This window comes from Chelmon rostratus, chromosome 6 (assembly GCF_017976325.1).
Source record: "Chelmon rostratus isolate fCheRos1 chromosome 6, fCheRos1.pri, whole genome shotgun sequence".
NCBI classification, from domain to species: Eukaryota; Metazoa; Chordata; class Actinopteri; order Chaetodontiformes; family Chaetodontidae; genus Chelmon; species Chelmon rostratus.
Window position 1 is genome coordinate 23,072,323 of NC_055663.1, and position 19,113 is coordinate 23,091,435.

The 19,113-nt window shown below is 41.1% G+C and overlaps 1 protein-coding gene across 1 annotated transcript in view; it reads right to left on the reverse strand.

Annotated features, from left to right (window-relative positions):
• peak1 (pseudopodium-enriched atypical kinase 1) overlaps positions 1-18,877 on the reverse strand; it is a 96,760-nt gene extending 77,883 nt beyond the window's left edge. Inside the window, exons 1-2 of the mRNA XM_041939070.1 lie at positions 18,749-18,877; positions 1,092-1,200 (exon numbers count right to left, since the gene is read on the reverse strand). The gene's annotated coding sequence lies outside the window, so the exon portion shown is untranslated. The remainder of the gene's footprint in view (positions 1-1,091; positions 1,201-18,748) is intronic.
• Between the last annotated feature and the right edge of the window lie 236 nt (positions 18,878-19,113).

Consider the following 19,113-nt stretch of genomic DNA (forward strand, 5'->3'; position numbering starts at 1 on the left):
TCCATATCCATTGAATCATTTGAACTTGGCTTGAATTAAAGTAGTAGTCAACTAATAAAAATAGAATATTAAAGGCCTCAACATGCAGTATTACAGTAAAAATGACACATCTTATTGTGGGACAGGGTCATGTAAACAGACTGCACCTAGACATGTTTTTGGCCTCTCCCTCCCCTTGGTCAAGGATACTATGACAGCACAATGCATTTTTGGCTTTTGAATATGAGCTATGAATGGGGAGACTTTACTCAAGTACAAATGTGTTCTGATAGACCGACACTAAATTACAGACACACACACACACGTCCACCCACACAAGAGGCAAGTTAACAGGGTGAGGTTGCTGAGCAATTTGACAAATGGGACTGTTTTGTAGCTGTTCTTCTGTGCCAAAACATGAGAATACTGGTGACAGAAATGAAGATTTATAGAGGGGCAGGCACAAAGCGAGAGACCTAACAAACATCAGCCTAGGCAGCAAGGGCAGAACCTGAAGCACACAATATGCCCATCTGGTCTCCCTGTGCAAAGATGACTAACCCTGTGTATAACAGACTAAGTCTACTTCAAATATTATGCAAAAGAAAAACTACCAGAATGAATAACACATCAGAGCAGAGCCAGGTTGAAGATTCCAATGCTTTGGTCAAATATGCCTTTTCCTTCGCTTTATCATGGTGATGCTGCAGCTGGTTGTATACTTTAAGTTTGTGAAGTTATGTTACCCTGTGGTGCTGCCGTTTATTTGTACAACCCAATATTACGCATGTCTCAACGGCCTTAACAGGCCCACAACAGCAGATTCCCAACCCAGCCCAAGCTCTTAAAGAGGAAGAAAGGGAAAAACTCCCTCAGCACATAAAGTGGTGTAAAACTCTATTGTCGTTTTTTGATATACAGCAGCTTAGAGAGAAATTAGAAGTGCTTAGTGTAATGCAAGAGATCTCCCGGCAAATTAAAAATTGAGGGAGCTACTGTCATGTACAAAGAGAGTGCATAGTGATATGAAATAAAGCAGCAATTTTAATATGATTAATTGTGCAGCTCTGCTGCAGTTAATAACAAGAAACAAAAAATCTGAGTCTGCTTACCTGCCAGGCTATGTGGCTCCCGGTTGTATTGCGCACTATAGTTGTGAAAGCACCAGAACCCGCTGATTCAGACAAAGCTTCGGGGCATCCTAGGCCGCAGCCAATTTTCCTGCAGACAAAGGAAGCAGGAGACAAGAAGGTAGATGTCAGCTTAATGACACCATCAAGTGCTCCCTGTGAACTCATTCTACTGAGAAGTCACAGATACAAGCTCATCAAAATTAATAGATTTTTGTTTAGAAATGACAAAGTGACACTAACTTTTTTCTTCATGCACACTTAAACCAAGAGAAGCACAGAACAATTTGTAATTCAAAATGTCCCAACAACTTGTTTAGATGCTACGAGTCGATTTTGGTATCACAAAAAAATCCACAATATTTAAGTGCATAATACCAAAGCGCATGAATAAGCAGCAGATACGGTTGTGATACTTGTAGGAGAACTGGCCCAAGATTGGCAGGTTTAATGCCTGAAGACCTCTTCCACAAGTAAAAGGCACTAAAAGATGACAAGATCAACAAAGGTGTGGGGGTTTGCAGAGAGTGAGCTGTTCAGTTATCTTAATTAAAAAGAAAAGTAACCTGTAAAGCTTTGTAGCCTGTTGGCACCTGCATGCTGCATGCTTCATGCTGAGGTCGGCCAAGTGGGTAGAACTCAAAATGATATGCAACTGGCCTGCTTTATCACTATTAGCACATAATCTGTGACCAAGGCAAGAAGTGAGATAAAAAAGAAACCTCTTGCCCTTTTCAACAGAAAAATGATCTGAAATTATCGTGAAAGTATCTACTAAGAGGTCTAGCAGTGATACATAGAGTTAAAAGGATTTTTTTTGTGGGCAGTGACTCCCTGCAAGGCACTGAGTTGCAAATGAGCCTGCCAGAAAACAGTGCTCTCACTTGATGTGGGATAATCTTCATAAACATTCACATCACCCAGGGAAAAAATCCACTGTGCATTAATAATGCCAACAGACTAACGAACCATTTCAAATGCGGTCACGTCACAGTCCTCATTAAAAGCCATGAGTCAACAGAAATTAGACATGAACCACTCCCCTGCCCTAAATTCATCCCTGCAGGCATGGCACTCTGGTTTTGCCCTCTTTATACTGTAGTCTGCCCAGGCAAGAAACCAAGCTATATAAGGAATTGTTAGTGTAGAGCACAGCTAGTGGCTCTAAACTATTAGAGCCAAGGGTTTAGAGGTGGGGAGTCTGTTTACACTGAAAGCATTTTTATTTTTTGTTTTAAGAGGGTCCACTTGCTAAACATGACTGAGGCTTTAATGTATAATCCAACACTAATATTGGCTGCCAGTGGGGAGAGGATGGGAGGACGTGAGCAGAACGTTTGTGTGAACACATGCAGGTGTGAGCGCTGTGTACATCTCCATATTAGGGTGGGTACACATTCATTTTGTGAATGTGTTTACTGTGCAATTTTGCTGCAAAAATCAAACCAACTTACTGTAATGTGTGTGTATAACATGTTAATCATATTTTTGTATGATCTTGTCTTGATTCAAGACATTTGGCACTAGTGGCTCACTAAGGGAATAAGGAAAGCGCAAGCATACACAGAGAGTGCAAAACATAAAGCACAAGAGAAAACAGGAGTTTGAGACACCATACATCCCAATGAATGTAAGAACACCAAAAGTTGAACTGCAGTCTAATAAGTCCCTAGAGTCCCTAACCCTAACCCACTAAATAAATGACTGAATGAATGAGTAAAGTAAAGTCAGTCCAATTCTCTTCTCGGCTTACCATACTCCTTGTTTTAGCCAAGACCACTTCCTTCCTCTGGCTGTAATTGACAGTGTATTACAGTATTTCTATGTAGGCAGATAGTAAAACAGCCCCATATGTCCCTTTATGGCAGTTGAGCAATGGTAATCAGGACTGATACAGAGCAGAGTGCGCCAGGCATATTGCTACTGTGATGCAAACTGTTTTATTGCATCCCAACAGCACAACTGCAGTTTGCACCCACTCGTTGAGCTGTTCCTGTTTCATAACGTCTCAACAGGCAATATTAATTTGCAAATGCTAATACAATCCCACGGTGGACAACTTTCATGCGTGAAGTTTGGGAAATGACTAAAACCTGGAGACTAAGTCGACCTGCTGGGATACTGTATTTGAGAGTGCAAGATTTAAAGGTTAAGACATGAGCCTTGGACAACAAACACTGGGCCTTTGATCTTCGACTCACAAGAGATCCCAATGGGAAGGAAACATGCCAAGCTCAACAGAACCTGAATCAAAGATTTTGCATGGAACCACATATGAGGTTGTTGTACTTGGCTAGAAATATGTAGAGCAAGAGAAAGTATCAAAGACATTGACATGCTAGCTTATTACAATCCTGTCCATCCAAGACAGACCACGACAAAGAAATCTGGTTTAAAGAAAAACTGTAAATCTATAGAAGAAAACTGGCGAGAGGATGCTTTTGGGCATTTCTTCAGTTGAAAGGCAGGTGCCTCGGAATTACAATTGTTAAAACTTCTTAATTTCTTCACTTGACAAATATTGTTATTGCAACAAGATCCTCTTTTTTGGTGACCCACTTTTATTTTTGTGGCAAACCCAACACAAAATTTTATGCAAATAAACAGAAAGGAACAGTGTGCTGCTTAATGCTCACAAAACCTTGCTTCAGATGTTTCCTTCTTGTAGACATGTGCCTAGATTGGTTGTGTGTGCAGACTAAGTGGGCTGGGAGGCCACAGGAGGGCCAGCTGACTGTTTGCAATGGTCCATGGAGCATGTCTTCAGGCTAAGAACCTGTTCCCAGGACGACAACAACCGAGAGCTCACCACGTACTTTACAAGAGCTGGAAAATTCGGCATTCCAGATTAGAAAAATGTTTTAGAGATGCTGAGGCTTGCTAAAATCCAGTGTCTATATGGTTCTAACATGCGTTTCCCAGCACTCTGAGTAATGTATAAACAGGTTTGGGAAGCAAAAAACTGGACCTCCATCTGACACAAAATGCTCACAAAAGACCATCAACAAAAGACTCAAACAAATCCACTCCAAACTAACCCAACATAATCCAGCCTCTCTGTCTCCATGGTAAAAAGGATTATGTCATGAGTCAAAAATCTTGAAGAAAAGGCAGCCTGGGTAGGCCATGACAAGTGACTGAGTGGATATAATATTTGTGAAAGAATAAGCATGCAAGCCGTTGGGGAACGGAGAGCTACCCTGTAGTATATGAGCCGTGATGTCATTATTGTGCATCTTGGAGCCAGGGCAGAAAAAGCATCTGTCCTGATCCAAGAGCTGGGGACTTGCATCACATTTAGATCGCATCAGACTCTATATTTAAATGTAATTCGGCAGGACGACAAGAAAAGACTCTGATATATCCTGGATACAAGTTACTTAACAAGACTATCTTTTCATGCTACAAGGTATGGTCCCCTTCCTATTTCTTCTTCCAACAGTATTAATACTTAATTCCTCCATCCATGTTCCTTGTCTCAACTCCCAAACTTTCTCTTCCCCTCTCTTCATATGGTGGGCCCACTGTTCAACTCCCAGGGCAGGCAGCTGGCTCTACATCAGACACATCTGAGGACAAAAGGGAAACTCCAGATTGTCGTGGTGAGGGCAGCCACCCGTGGCAGTGCTCAGTGGGATTCCGGTTGTTTATGGTTGGCACTAATTACAGATCGTCAGACTCACCAAACTCTAGACTTGGTGAAAAGAAAACAAAGAACTGGGTTAGACAGAAAAACAGAGATCGACCATTAAAACTGTCTCCGCTTGCAGTAAGCCAGATAAAACATGGAGTGATGTAAACTCAATAGGGAGCCTTAAGGACATCACTCAGGATCAAGCACACGCTCCCTGGGGAAGCGTATTAACTTGTGCATGGGCACAATGTTGCAGTTTTATTGCTGCCCTGTGGCGTGATGTAGTCAGCCAATGGAATATGCATGTATACATAAAATTTAATTCACACAGGCCGTTCTAAAGGTAATTGTAAAGATAATCTCCCTACTCCAAGCTCCATGTCTCACTTTATAGTCATTATAGTGGCAGCAAAAGAGTCATAACTGATCTTTTGCAGGGAACCCCAGCTAAAGATGTCTTAGGCCTGTGAAAGACCCAAGTCAGTAACTTGGAAACGGTAATGGAATTCAAAAACTCCAAACTATGTTTGAACTAGCCTTAGTAGTTTAACAGAAATCATATTGGGAGGTGTCCCTATAGTAAAACAAATAATGACATCACCAGCCAATGGTAGAGGGATTCTGCTAATAAAAGAATGCCCCCTGTTCTAGAAGACGTCAGGCTTTAGGATTTTGTAATATTCAGTAAACATGTAATATTCACAAAAATAAACACTGGTATGCAGGTATACAAGTAGCTCACTCAGCAAAAGTACATTAGAGTTTAGTGTAAATCCAGTGTGAGACTTGTGTCATTTCCTTCCCTCTGGGCTGCTGGCTTTATGCTCCCACATTTTTACAACATCTATACAGCATCTTGACAACTGACAACTGTGGGTGTATCATTTCTATTCCCCACAAAGCTTTGACTGACAAGTTAATAGCCAATCACACACAGGAGGCGGGCATGTATGTGAACGATAGATAGCACGGACATAAACATACTAAGCACATGGAATCACTCACAACAGCTAAAACCTGTGGATCAAGAGAAATGGCATGTTTGCCGATAGCTGGATTTGAGCTGGATAAAAGAAGTGCAACATGTGTCAACCCAGGAAACCAGGCAAAATCAGCAAAAATCAAGCATGCAGTCCCTTTGAAATGTGCATTGCATAGGATTGCTGAATCCAAACAAAGCAGCCCAGTGCGTTGCAATTAAACGCTAAAGCATGTTTGACTTTCCCCTCTGGTTTGTGCTGGTTGGAACCTCTCGATGATGTGATGACAACTACCTGCCACTTTTATTTTGGCTGAATGCCAATCACTGCATTCTGTAACGACTGGTTACGTTCTTGAGGAGGGGGTTGACGTATTTGATTAAAGTAAGAAAAGAAGGACAAAAAAAAGCGCAACTAATTATATTCATAGGAACGCTGAACATTAAATACAGAACATAAATTCACCAAATTAAGGTTTTTGTCACACGACAATGTAGACATTCATATACACACACTGTAAGACACACAAGCGCTGACCTCATTTTTATGTTTGATATGTTTGCTCTGTTTGTTAGTCTTATGTCTTTTGCTGTTATGTAAACGACCGTGTCAAACATGTTTAATTAAAGTCATTTATGCCAGCTTGATTAATATGCATGTCCTCCTTTGTACCATGCTTCTATACCAAACCTAATTCATTCTTATACAGTAAAAGTAAATTAACATGTCTTGCTTAACTAGCTGAGATGTAATAGGGGACTCATGAGCATGTGTGTGTGTGTGTGTGTGTGTGTGTGTGTGTGCGGGTGTGAGTGAGTGGGTGAGTGAGCAAGAGAGACACCTAAATAATTAGCAAATTTCATCCTCCTCAAAAAACAGTGTACTAACTTGGGCTGAACCATTATTTTGTATGTATTTGTATAGGAGGGGAGAAATCATCTATTAAATGATTTCTGGGCTAGTTTACAGTACATTACAGTTACATTACAGTTGTTTTGAGCGCATATATAGGCTATTGGCCAACGTGTCCTCTGCACTCATGACAGGATTACAAATACTGACCAGTGTATACAATAATAAAATCACCCCTAGATAAATGATTCTCGTCATCTGTCATCTTTCACTTAATAATACATTGTCTAAAAAGCAGTTCACAATGACCTTGAGTCTCTTTAAGTGCTTTGGAACATCTTGAATCACTTTTTTTTTTTTTTACACTTTACAACTATTGAACCCATTTCACATTTTCAATGGCACATTAAACAGAAATGATAACACAAGCAGGGACCTTTCACAGTGGAAGAAATGGTATCACCTCGCTATTTCAGTCCTGTCTTAAGTGCTCTTTCCTCAAGACCTTGCTTTTTCTGATGCTAAAAGAAACAAACATAGAAAGGGTTTCCTCTCATCTTTGCTGAGTTCCCATCACGTGTTGGTGCAGGTGTTCTACTCCAGCACTCGCCCAGAAGGGAAAAGATGTGCTGGCACAAGGGAGAAATATGCATGCCAGAATAAATAAATGTGTATATATATATATTCTCCATTTGCATCATTTCTTCTTCAGCAAAGAAAACAAACACACTTTCAAAATTTCCACTGAAACGCCTCCTTAACGTGCCAGAGGGGAGAAACCAATCCTTATGTTTGAACATCACATTTTCACTTTGATCTTGCAATATGCTGCCCCAGTACTGAGTCCAGACATAAAATTAACTGAATACTGGCGCTTGTTGTGCTGTGGTCTTGTTTGCCAGCCACTTGCTCATTGGCTAGTTTGTGCACAACCACTGTTCCTGTCAGTCAACAGTCCTCTGGATCATCGCGCTTCCAACTCCTCCTCCTCGTCTTCCTCGCATGGCCTAGACCTGGCTGAATGCCAATATCTGGGCAGGACACGCGCCTGCTATCACAATGACACGCTCACACACACCAAGTTTCAAGAGCAAGCAGTCAGTTCAAACACGACATTCAAAAACTTGCTCCTAATGTCTGAATAAGGACTTCCGTTCCTTCTATCCTCAAAGAGCTACAAGCTCTCTTTCACACCATTCTCAGACAGACACGTCACCCTTGTCTCATCCCCTATGAACGTTCAGCCAGGAGCCCCCATCAGCCTGCCAGCCTGATATAGCTGTGGTATGGGCCCGGGTGTAGGCCAGAGTCTGAAGGAATGGTAGTGAGTGTTTGTTTTCTTGCCATTTTGAGCTTCATGTCACGCACCAAACAACAAGCACTTACACAACCCGGGGGGAGTTATTGTTGCAGAGATTCGACATGCACTAATATTGCTAATGAGAGCGTGGATGGGCTATGCGTGAGACAGCGGCTAACAGGAGGGTCTCAGGTTGATCAGGTCATTTGAGATGTGCCCTCGCTCAGCTGGGTGACTTGAAAATGGGGTGAGTCTGCAAATATAATTTGAGCAGCACCAACAGGATTATTTGTGGAAAAGATCTCTTGCTGTGTCAGGCAAGGTCAGGCAGTGGATGTTTGTTTACATGTCATAAGGCAGTGAATGCTGGGGTGCATTTTCACCGTCAATGTTGCATAATGTCTTAACTACCTTGGAATACTAAGTGAAATATACTGTTAAGATATGATTCTTCTTCCGTTTGCCAGCAAATTATTGTTGTGGCTGCACAGCCTTTTTCTTTGTCCTCAGTTCATATTTATTCCAAGTGTAATTTCCTTTCATTATCCATACAGAGTCAAGGAAGCACCACTTCAAAAATGAATCATTCATGGTCCAAGCCTACCTGTACTATTGAGCTTGACACTAATTTGAAAATCAAAATCTCCCACAGGCTAGCGTGAGCACTAATTCAAACTCCCACTGGAATCATACACATGGCATATGTGGTTCAGTGTTTCAGCAAACACTGAACATTATAACCTTCATGAAGGTAGGATTTATTACAGGACTGCTGTATTACACTGCTGTTTAACTGTTTTAAACATTTTAACATTTAACTGTTAACATTTTGAGGAATATTTAACCTTTCAAGTTTTGACAGAGTTGCTTTCATTAGGCTAAAGACAAATGTATAGTTATGCATTTAGGAGTTATGGTATAGCATTGTAGCTTATACCTGTAGTCGCAGTTGCTATGCTGCAACTGCACCTGCTTTTAGAGATACCACATGGAGACTGCAAGAACTGTGTCAGTTTTGAATGCTTGTATGTATGTACTGTATTTCCTCCTATACCTTTCCTTTTAGTAAGTTGACTGAAGTTTGTTTCAGTACAAACTTGGTGCTCACCATTAGCATTGCTCTTTAACACATCAAACATAATTCCGGTAAGGAATTTAATTAAAACATGATTTGGCATGATCATGCACAATACATCCATCTAGTGTTGCAGTGGTGCTTTCAACAGGTAGGTATCCGTGGTGGACAGTCGTTAAACCCTTGTCTCTCAGAATTCTCCTCAATACCTATCCTGTTATGGGTTTTGGTGAGCTAATTACTGCAATGTCTACATCCAAATGAGGGATTCTTATTTCTGACAATATTTTAAGAGTGCACATATATGAAGTAGAGACTAGGCTCACATGTTATTGCTTTGTTTGGTCTATGCAGTGTGGTATGGCAATAAAACTGTGATTAGATAGCAGCCACACTACAGTGGGAGTATATATTTTTGTCAGCCACTACGGTCCAAGACAACACTAAACTCGACGTTCCCAATAGCTCAAATGAGCCAAGACCAAGACATAGAGGTATTAAATTCATCCGTGTCCATCACTGAATTAGGACAAGAACAGAAACGGCTGCGAAAAAAGACAAGGGGTCTTATTGTAAGAAAAGATAAGAAGCAAAGCATTTCTAAATTTCACATTTGGTTGGAAATAAGTGAGTCATGATGACCTAGTTTAGCATTCAGAACAGTGGAGGAAGGTTTTATGCATTTGCAGTGTCAGGAAGAGCCATTAATAAGTGTGGATTTGCAGAGGCACCACACCCACCACCTCCATCCATCTCATCTGTAATTTATGAGACTTCTATATTCCACTGAGCTTTGTCAAGATGCAAATTAAGTACCAGATTGAATATTTAGACCATATAGAATACATCTACATAACTGAAGGAAATAGCAAAATCAAACTCCATAAAACAGTTTATAAAATGTTACTTTCTGCAGGTAGATCTGTGTAGCTGACGACTATTCTGTTATCCAACATATATATAAACAAACAGTGCAATCTAATACAACCCCACTCCAAAAACCTACCATACTTCATCCTGAAGAGCTCCAGATTAATGTATGAGATAGTATTGAGGCATGCAAGTGGCCCCCATGCAGCCCTGTAATCTCCAACAGCAGGCAGAGCTCAGGTTCACCATGGTAAACAAGTCCAGCAGCAGCAAGGTATGTCTGAGAGACTTCGGCAAAACACGTAGCGTGTTATTTTAAGATGCAGGCTGAGTCCAGGAGAGTTAGTGAGGTCAAAACTTGGCCAAAAGCAAGTGCCCCTCTGTGCTCTCAACACATTAGAATAGGCCAAAATTGTTCTGGCCTCACCATAGCCACAACCAACACAGAGGCCTTGTCCTAACTCAAACAAATACTTGCGTCGATAGATCACCGCAGATCCTGCAAGGGAGGATTATCCTTCCATATATGGAGTTCAATACACTATCAAGGCAGTTAAAAGTTCATGCCATACTTTATTTTCTATTTACACTACTTGAAACTTTAACGCAAATTTCAACAAAGAAATAACTAAACCACAAACAACTGAGACATGTATTCACAAAAAAGCATACCCACGATTGTAGAGAGAAAGACATTTTCTCTTCAGATGGGTTTGGTAGGACGGTTTTTGTTTCCCTGTTTGGTGTCCAGTGCAAAAGTCAGTCAGGGTCTTCGATAGTCAGTCAAGGCAATTCCCTGAGAGCGATGGCCAAAGGGCCAGACTGGTGCAGACACTCTCCTAGATCAAAAGCCTAACTGTAGAAACACTGTTGATGCAGGGGATATTTTTCACCTGTTCCACAGACACATGATGATAGTGTTGGAAATGTTAAGTGTGGGTGGGCTCATAAGCATGTGACTGCATGCTTCTTTATTTGCACCGTCGACAGTGAATTTTATTTGTATTTCATAGTTATTTGCTTTACCCCATATCCATCCACACCCAGATTTAATCACCAGAAATGCAGAACTGTGGGACCAAGCCTGAAGGCATTTTGCTTCTAAATGAAATTGGAAACCGGATTCATCCAGGGATTTTGATCTCCCACCACATATTGTTAGGTCTTTATTGGCCATCTCTCATTCCAGCCTCAGGCTGTAAGCTGGGTTAGTTCTCAGACTGAGGGAGGTATTAGGAGCTAGGATTGCAAAACTCTGAGAAAGAATATTTTATTCAGGCACAGTTTCTACATCTTCTGGTAATAAAGACAGCACAGATTAATCTCCTGAGAATTCAGCTGAAGAGTGTTACAAACACTTTTCAACAATGCAAAGTTCCTTCAAAGACAATAGGATTAAATTGGTTGAAAAATTAGGCCACATTATCAAAATAGAGTAACTATTGCATGACATATTCCCTGTTGCTGGATTGAGACTTTGGGGGTCAAGTATCCACAAATTTATGAAAGCAATGGGTTAGAGTAAAATCTCTTGATACATTTTTAGCAACAATGCTGTCACACAAGAATTCCGTTATAGGCTTGAGTGCCAAGTTGAGTTTGTGTTCTAGGTGGGAAATGTGATTAGCCTAAGAGTCAGGCTGTGTGGCCAATTTGGTACTGGTCCATTAGTCATTTTCAGTGGGGGGGGATTTGATTTTGTCCCAAAAATTATTAATGAGCTTCATGCTGGCTGCTCTGACATTTTCAGTCTAGACTGAAGCTGCTGTAGCATGAGTTAACCTTACATTAAATCAATATTGAGAAAATGTTCTTAATTGAAGAGCAATTGTTGAATATGCAATACTGAGCTAAGTGTATTTAGAGGGAATTATCTCAGTTATTACACGCACAGTGTCTAAAGCAAGGCTGTGTTTAATCAAAACAACAAAAAATAATCTAATAAATACAACTATTCTTTTTTTTTTTAATGAAAAGCCCTTGGAATCTCTTGAGCACTGTTGATGGCCTACAACCACAACATGACTTATTATTCCCAGTCTACTATTCTGTTAGTAAGTGGGAGCCTGATAAATGCCAGAACATATCAAGCTAGGAATGCAACACAGCTGGAATGGACTCTTGAAGGAATTTACAAATGAAGATTTTGGTTTCAGGGTCAGAGTCTACTTGAGGCCAGAGTGTGTGAACATCCGCGTGCAAAGAACACAAATTTGTCAAGGCTCTAATCGTTAAATGAGAAGTTTGAATAAAATGAGTGTGCTGACATTGCCTATGGCCAAGAACCACAAGTTTCCTTCAGAAATATCCAAACTGAACCCATCTAAGTGGTGGTAGAACCAGGTTTGAGGATGGTCTCCGAGCCATGGTGAAATCCTAGAAGGGTTTGAGACAGAGGTGCACAATCAGGCCATCCAACAAAAATCGTAGAGCATTCACTCTACATGCTGCCATCATCCGTTTGGCTTTCCACTGATGGCCAAAAGAAATAGCTAATGTAATGTCTGACATGACCCACATCAATCAGCTGTTAAATAGACACTAACGGGACACCGTAGCGCTTTTTACAAGCTGGGAGACAGGTGAGAGGTCTGGAAGACGCCAACAGTGAAAAGGCCTTACATCACCACTGGCTCTGTTTCACCCTTTGTTTTATGGACCCCACAGGACGATGATGATGGTAGGAGTAGTCTATCCAACACCGACTATTCAGTTCAAGAGGAGAATATCTGACACCATTAAATCACTAAGTCCAACAGCTTTAGCCCATTAAGTCGCTTTGGGGTATGCTGAATAGCTGAACTCTGCCTGGCCTGTGAAGAGGAGGCAAACTTTTAAATCACACACTTTAGTGAAAGTTTGAGAAAGGTTGAGCAGCAGCATACAGCTTTTAGTCCTAGTTAAGTCATTAAGGTCATAAGCTAATAACCCTCATATATATGCAAAGTAGAACTGCTCTGGCAGAGAGGCTTATTGGAATAATGCATTCTAGCTTATTAGTGAAAAACTGCAATAAATATTTGTTTTTGTACTGTACCAATCATAAAAAGCTTGTCTGAAGGCTACATATGAGCATCTTCTGCACAAGTTGCTTTGCCTTTTGATTAATTCAACGGTTTTATATGCACAAACACTACATTGCAACCTCAACTCAGCTAATAGCTCATTAGACTTGCATTCTCAAGGTCGACACCTCAGCTAATAGCTTATCAGCCAAGCTATGTAGCCTTGAGTTTCCCAGATAATCACAAATGTTTACAAAGTCAACATTCCCTAAAAGGTCAAACAGAAATATGTCAAATTGTTTGGAATTCATCAGTTGTCTTGAAACAGTGAATAAATGGCAAGATAACATAGAAAACGAAGCTACTGCAGTAAAGACTAGAGGCCTTAATATCTGCAAATCATCTTCTGGCAATTTAGCTGATTGTTTAGACCACATACAAGCAAATCCCATAACGAAAACATAACTCCCAAATAGTAAAAATTTCCACACTTAATGTAGTACTGTAGATAAAATCTAGCTGGTTATCTGTAAACATGCATGCTACAAGAACAAATCCTTAGCAATCTTTTTAAAGCTACTAGCCCACTTTACTGCTTTGTCTGACCACATGTACGACATGTATGAGCGCACAAATGGCCACACAGACACACAAACAAACATGAGCACAGCACATACAAGGCTGCTGCTGAGACACTGACGATAGCCCCTCTTTCGCAGTTCAAATACACCGACAGCAGTAGATGCCTTCTGGCTCGATATAAAATCACAGTGTCACTGTAATCTGCTCCTTTATCATGCACCACCTTGCAACAGGCCACATATGAAAGACTGAGACGGAAATGACTCATAACACTAATGACACTTGCTCATAATACTAATGTCACGTTATATGCAACAAGTGTGAAATCAAGTCAAGAACTGAAAATGTCACTTGCATAGGACCTCAGTTGATAAATCTCAAATGAAAAGGTTTGATTTCATGACGAAACGGAACTCAAGTAGTTTCTAAATCATAAAAACAGGCTTTCAATACAATCATCATGAATCTTTAATTTACTCGACTTGTTGTGGAAGTGAAAAACTGTTTCACCATTCATCTTTAATTTGGTCTGACATCTTCCCACCTGGATCACTCAGATGACACAACACTGACTTTTGGTAGGTGCAATGTTATTGCCTGATAGCTGCAAAATGTACTCGGAATAAGCCACGACCTGGAGCTGCCAACACGAATTATATCAAGACCAGAGACCCAAAACAAAACACAACTGGGCTCCAGCTCTGTCTTGATTGGAAAGGGCTAAAGTTTTTACACATGGCTTCCAGCCCGAACTGCACTTTATCACGCTCCACTGACCTTCTAAAACCTGGAGTGTTTTGTCTAAGGGGCAACTACAAGGCCAAATTCGTGATGGTGTATGAGGGGAACAATGTTGTTTATCCCAAAGAGTGTGACATTTAGAAAGAGTGAATTGGGATTGAACTTTGTGGAGTTGAAGACCTCAATTTGGAGATGTAAAGTTATGCTGGTGTGTTATGCTGAACTAAACTTTGATCCTAATTACAAATCTCACTAAATATACATTTCTAACATACCAATCATTTAACAAGGGTAGCATTTATTGGAATATTGGAATAAATATGACCAGTTTACTGCGCCAGACCTCACAAAGAATATCAGAAACTAAAATATGAATGTGACACTCCATTTGATATCGACACAGAAACTTGACTCGTCCTTCTCCGCAGGTGGGTCAAAGCAGAGACCTAGCTACAGAAAAAGCAGCGGTGGAGTGACAAAGGACTCAACGCCTTGTTAAAAAGACACTTCAGATAAGTAGAGGCATGAACCTGGATTGAGAGGGTGTATTTTCAAAGGGATCACCCAGAAAAATGTCATTACAGTCCACAAATTATATCTCAGGTTTGAGAAAGATTTGTAAAAAGACATACACTGTTGTAAAAATAAATCAAATTTCTAAACTACAGCAAAAAGACTGGCATCTGGTGCGAGTAACACTACTGTTTGATTGCAGTTGGTCCCTGTTAGAGTGTGAGTGTGTGTTCATGTGTGCTTGCTCCTTAACCTCTGGGTCACACCTGTTACCTAGCTCAAGCCCTGGCTCAGGGAAAAAGGGGAGAGGTCAAGGGTCATGGTGTCACATAACACTTCCTTCACAGATCTGTTATGAAGCCCACACATACACACGTATTCTGTCAACAAAAAAATTACCTATTATTTATGTCACTGACATTTCCCCAGAACAAATGTTTGTGAGATTGACATTGGTCTACAAACACCGTTGGAATCGTTTCTGATAAGATACCACTGCCTTTAATCCCAGAATACAAATTAAAAAACATTTGGAATTCAGGACAGGTTTTATGTAATTTAATATAGAAGGGTTGTACATAACTTTTCATCTCTGAAGTGGACTACAGTGTGCACCTATACATAATTCAGTAGTTTCATCCCAAATTACTATTATGCCTCAGGAAAAAATTAAATGCTACTTGATAATCTATAATATATATGAGAAAAAAACAGATTCAAAGGTGGGTTGTACACAAACATCTTAAAATGGCTTATTATATTCAAATTAACCAATAACATGCCTTGCTTCAGTGCCAACTGAATGTTTTCTAGGCTTTCAAAAGGCAGACTGCGTAATAATGATGTTTACACATGCAACACTATTAGCTAAGCTTATTAAGCTAATTAGTGCATTGGAACTTTTTGTTTTTGTTTTACAGGAGCAAAGTGGCAGAGAGTTTCTGCTTTATCATTCAAAATTCAAAGATTGTAACTTGTTTTACTGATAACTGTCGCTGTACATGTTTCCTAAACATGTATGCCAGATAACTGGGGTCAAGTGAGCAGTCATTTGCAAATACCTGGTTAACCTAGCTCACACCTGGATTTTGATCCCTGTATATTTAGGCTGTTATGAAAACCGGTTGTTGGAGAGGCCAAAAAGGACGAAAGATTTGAAGCTACCTGACACAAATCGAAGAACTGACAACTGTGTATTTTTTGTTATTTGTTCGACTCAAAGTGAAGCAATTGAGCTGTACACAGTATTGTTCAGTAATTTGTTTGTCACAAAGTCCTTGATAACTAAAATAATTGCAAAGGAGCACCTTATATACAGTATTATTTGACAATTAATTTAAGAAAATGTGGGTGTGCCTCCTTCCATGAACACACCCCCAAGAGCCTAATTCTGTGTGAAAAATGCTGCATAAACTGAGTACCCTCAATTCAGGTGACTCTCTGGGTCACTGATCTTTATGGCAAACAGAAACACCTTTCATACCAATTCAGACTGCGAGGGGACAGATTTTTAACATCTCACTGCACTGCCACTTCATGACCTGCCTCGAGGCCAGTGAGTCATCAGTGACACTCCTTAAAGAGCCCATTGTAATGGAAAAGGTAATTTATGTCACATTTGTCTCCTCTTCTAATGCACCGCTGTAATAGCACAGATCAATGCCACAGAGGATTGTCTGTGATAGGTAATCAGAAAGGTAACAGGCAAATAAACTGCTGAGCAGCTGCCATAAAATAAGATGCGTCATGAAGTGTTCTGATAATTATGTGTATATCCTACAACTGCCAAATGTTATCTCTAACATATCTCTAACGTCAAAGACGCTGTGAATCACAAAACCTCTTGCAGCCCCGCGAAACAGAAAGCTCGAGATCACCACAAAACACTATCATCCTGTTGCTCACCACAAAGAATGTCAGGTATGTTCACAATTCAGAAATGCAGGAAACAATCCAACAAATATTTGTCCCACATACTTTGGGGACAGGCATCCGCCGGGTTCTTATCAGACAGCAAATCTGAAATCTCTGCAAATCCGCCTCCCCATCTGCTTTAAACAGGTGAAGAAGTAACAATGTCAGGCGCCTTTGTTGACACTGTCAACTCAGGAGTGGTAATCAAAACAACAGCGAGGAGCAAGTAAAAACAAGAACTAACAGTCCGACATGAATGCACAAGGAACATCTCGTTTATCAAGAGCCAGAGTCTGTTTAGAATGGGATGAGGTTTAGAGCGGTAATGTACTTCAACTTTCACTGGCCTCAACTTGTGACACTGAAACTGAAGAATGTTTCACTTTCAGAAACACATTCTTCACGTAAACAGAAGGTTCAATGCTTATCATTGCAGAAGAATAAAATACATTGTGGACTGTAACTAGGATTTGACTGATACAGGTTTTTGGAGTGCAATACTGATGTTGCTGGCAATGTTTTGTACATCTTTCAACCGACACGCTCACATCCAGAGACTGGCACTGGAAATCTACCTTGGGATCAGGGTCCTACCCACAAGTGTGATGTGAGATTTTTAGCTGCCTGATATAAACAGCGCCATGTTGTGCCCTCCACTGCTCACTGTCAAACTCTTGCACCTAGAACTGAAATGACTGGTCAATGAAGTGATTAGTCAATTTTCAAGCAAGGATACCAAACATTCACTGTTTCCAACATGTCAAATGTCAGAATTTGCTTCTTTTCTTCCAGATATATGACAACGTGTTTAGGTTTTGGACAGAACTCACAAGGCAAAAATATCACGTTTAAAAAAATGGTCACATCTCTCCTACAACCTCAAATTTGCTCATTTGAAATTTAATGTCTGTCATCGCTCAGAGACTCCATGCTCAATCTCCATTTTTAGGTGGCAATAACCAGCACATTAGAGAAGCATTTTTAATAAAAAATGATTACCGATTCTGGTACACTTTCTGTGCTATTTAACCCTGTAGCCTATGAAATTGGCCCCACTTTCGATTTACAGGGGCACTAATGTTCAAAACATGCTTCCACACTCCCTTCACACATGTTCCACTATGGAGTCTTGCTTAAATGGCTTGCAATGGGGAAAATACGGGTGACCAGTTTTTTTTCTTTTCAGCTTAATGTTAGGAAGCACGGGTTAAAGACAGGACTTTGATGGGAAACGTTGACAAGGTGGGATGATCCCATACACCTGTTTATATGTAGGGCAGAGGGAACTCCAGGGATTAACTACACTGTTAAATGCTGAATTATTTTACAACACCTCCAGTTAAGTAATTAAAGTCTGCAGAAGCGGAAACTTTGATTTATGTCTTTTTATTAGGCAAATCAGCATAACTCTAAGGGGCATTAAATGTGCGTGTTAGCTACATCAGAGACTCCCGCTTGATGTCACTGTGATGAAAGAATTTCCTTATTGATAAGTTTATTGGTGCTGTGAATAACGTGGTACAGCAGCACCCTCCTGCCTGCAGCAACGCTGCTAGCAGTAAAAAGTGCACTTGTGATTCAATTCATGACTTTATGACATGAACATTCAGGGTGATGAGTTATCTCTCAAATAAAACCATCTCCCGCTGGTTCCCTCGAACAGAGCCCGGTCTGGTCGGCGGCGGTGAGCTAACGCTGCCTATCCCATTTTGTAAACACTGAGAAGTTGTCTTTTGGTACGGGCTCGCTTCCACGCCAGGTGTACACCAAACTAACTTTTGAGGGAAAGCCCAACACGAGTGGCATCACTTTCCAGAACAAACGGAGCTGTTCCCCGGCGTGTTAGCCCTCGCTCGAGTTGTGACAGCGGCGGCTAGTTCAGCGGCGACGCTGCGAAGTCAGCACGCAGTCGGTTATTAGCTCTCATTCAACGCGGGGAGACGTTGCGACGGTTAGCAAACTTCTCCGCCGCCTTCGCATCCCTGGACGTGAACTGCGCACATTTTACACGCGAGGCTAACACAACTCATAAAGCCGTTAGCTTATCCGTAAAGACGCGACATTCCCCCCTGCTGTACAAACTGGAACTTGGCAGCCGAAGGAAACTGACGAGACTTGTGGCTGAGACACTTTCAATTTAGGAAAAAGGAGCCCTTAGCTAACTTTTCCATACCTTCCAGACGCCGAATATCTCCCCGTCGATACTACCACTTCTTGGCGGCCATAAATCCCGGCTTTGACAGGGTCGTCCTCGGCAGGAATAACGACAATCCGAGCGTGTGCGGCTGAACTCTCGGCGGAGCCTGTGATTTTTCGCACTCGGCTCCTCTCTGCGTGGCTCCGGTAACAGCCGCTGCAGTTTTTTCCACAAGCTGGCGCGGGAGCGAGCGCACTGGGAGACTGGGCAGGCCGGGAGAACCGCGCGTGAACGCGCAATTCACAAGACACACCAACCCGTCTGCACGAGTCAACCAGTTCGTTCTGCATTTGGAACAACACACTGCTGTTTTGTCCAGTTATGAGATAAGAGCTTGCAGC